Source organism: Gymnoscopelus braueri (genome assembly GCF_963280865.1).
Source record: "Gymnoscopelus braueri genome assembly, chromosome: 2".
In the NCBI taxonomy this organism is placed as follows: Eukaryota; Metazoa; Chordata; class Actinopteri; order Myctophiformes; family Myctophidae; genus Gymnoscopelus; species Gymnoscopelus braueri.
Window position 1 is genome coordinate 2,096,007 of NC_137604.1, and position 2,500 is coordinate 2,098,506.

Below are 2,500 nucleotides of genomic sequence, written 5' to 3' on the forward strand. Positions count from 1 at the left end.
GCTGGCCAGCATTCACACTGGCCAAGACTTGAGACCATTTCATTTAACAGTAATGGTAAATATGTGCCTCATGGGGGCGCTGTGGACTATGGGGCTTTGTGAAAGAGAATGTCATTCACAGAAGAAAAGTCACTCTAGAGTGAATAATAAAGTTTGACTGTGTTCCTGACGTCGTCTTGAGTTATAATAACAACAGATCAACAATACACAACCAAAGCAGTGTGTGCACTGGTCTTTGAAACCTCGAAATGTAACGTCATCTCTCTTAACTCATTGAGTGCCAGAATTGCCAGAATTATTTCAGAATGATGTTGTCCCAGTGCCAGAGTTTTTTTCAAAGTAAAAAAAAAGTGCTTAGGAAGCGAGATACAGCCTTTTTCAGTTATAAGTTAAACAAGGAGTGGATGGAGCTGCAAATCTTCAGATAATTATATCTTGGGTTCTGAACATGTTTTTACAATTTTTTCAAAAACACGTCAACCACGTCGTTGGCACGTTGCGCCATAGCGGTAAAAACACGTGAAACACGTTAATGGCACTCAATGAGTTAATATGTCGCGGACGCATCCTTGGTATTTTAGCTGTGACGTCACGGACTAATCCTTGGTGTATTTATCCTTATAAATACGTTCGCCACACATGCGTTTTTGGTTTATTATTTTTCACGGCTCGCGCTACTCAAACACTAGCGGGATTATTATTTCTTGTCAACATTCAAGTAGCACTATGAGAAGGTATAACCCAGCTAAAATAATGCGTCATTATAAAAATATATAAATGATATATGATTAGCAGTCCACTTCCTTCTCTTGGTACGGATGGATTCACACTGCCGCGTTCCGTTCCCGACTCCGCAGCAATCGGACCCGAGACCACCTCCCCAGGTGGTTTCGGGTACGGTACGGTGATGCGTTAAGGGGAACGGTTCGCTACGTTCACACTACCACAACATCTGCCATGTGGTCCGGGGTGCGCACCCGGGACCACAGTGTGAAGCCGCTTTTAGTATACATTGCCAGTGCCAGTGTTGATTTTGACAGCAGATTTTGATGTAGTTTTAGTCATAGTCTTTTGAATAAAATTCCATTTAGTTTTAGTCATATTTTAGTCATCTGAAATGTTTTACTGTTAGTACTGTTAGTCGACTAAATATCATACGATTTTAGTCTACTAAATCTACAGTTGTGAGCTTGTAGATCTGCTATTTTCAGAGCGCAACACCTGAGCGCAACCAAACATAAAATGACTTGTCTTTTAGTTCTACTGGATCTCTTCTCCTCTAGATCCCTCACTAACATTTTAGTCTAGTTTTTATTTGTTGACGAAATTGACAATCTATTTAGTCTTAGTTTTAGTCATAGTAGTTTAGTTTTTATTTCGTTTTCGTCAGTGAAAAAAGGTAGTCTACGAACATTTTTGGTCATTGCTTTAGTCAACGAAATCAACATAGAAATTAGCATAGCCGCCTAGAAAACCCGAAAATCCGTGCATGTCCCACGGTGCATGGGCGTAACCGGGTTGCAACCCGGAAGCAGAGCAGTCCTCACAACATGATGTACCATTCTCTGCCTATCGGTACGTAACTCAGACGGCGCTGAGTTGGCTCAAGCGAACGTCGCAACGTTCGGGACGGCAACTCACTTGATTTAGCTTGCTCGGTGGTCCCTCACGTGGCTCCAGTTCCCTTGAGACTGAGCGCCTCCGAAATGGTTTGGTCACTGTGGGAGATGCGAGGAGGCCATGCACGGATTTTCGGGTTTTCCAGTTGTCTATGCACAGAATGACACTCCGTGTGTGCTAAGTTATGTGAGATCGGGTTGATCACCACAGACCTTTTTGCTCGTTTTATTTGGAGGAAAACCCGGATTGGATCCATGGATCCTGATCCGGATCTTCAAATGGTAAAATCAACCGGAAGTTATAACATAAAAATTAAAATAAACAGTAGTGGGTTTGGTGATGATCTATATTGTCTGAATCAGCTTTGTTTGCGTTCGTTTACGGGCTAAAAGAGTGACTTTGAGAGCTGTTTCAGCGTACAATGTAAGTCAATGAGGAGCATCTTTTGAATCATCAATTTCTAATCAATGGAGGAATTATTTGTGATTTCTTGTCCACCTTTGGAGTTACATCATGGTGAGGTAACTACTCTACCACAGTGGTCTTACCCTTTAACCACTTAAACCCTCAATACTTTCCCGCCACGTCAACAATTAGCTGATCTACAAGCTCACAACGCCTTGCAGCGCGAGGCGTTGTGAGCTTGTGGATCAGCTATTTTCGGGACCCCCAACATTATATGTATTTGGCCGCGGACCCCCATCTCAAAATATGTTGTTCCAGGGACCCGGCCATAGCTGAGTGGTTAGTGAGCCCGCCTAGGGAGCCAGAGGCCCTGGTTGCACCAGGTACGATTCCAGGCCAGGCCAGCATATGTGTCGATGAAATGAAATTTGTCCCTGAGCAAGACTCTTAACCCCTAGTTGCTCACAGGCCCTCA

The 2,500-nt window shown here is 43.4% G+C and overlaps 1 protein-coding gene across 1 annotated transcript in view; it reads left to right on the forward strand.

Moving 5' to 3' along the window:
- LOC308076107 (nidogen-1-like) overlaps positions 1–2,500 on the forward strand; it is a 69,895-nt gene that overhangs the window by 50,869 nt on the left and 16,526 nt on the right.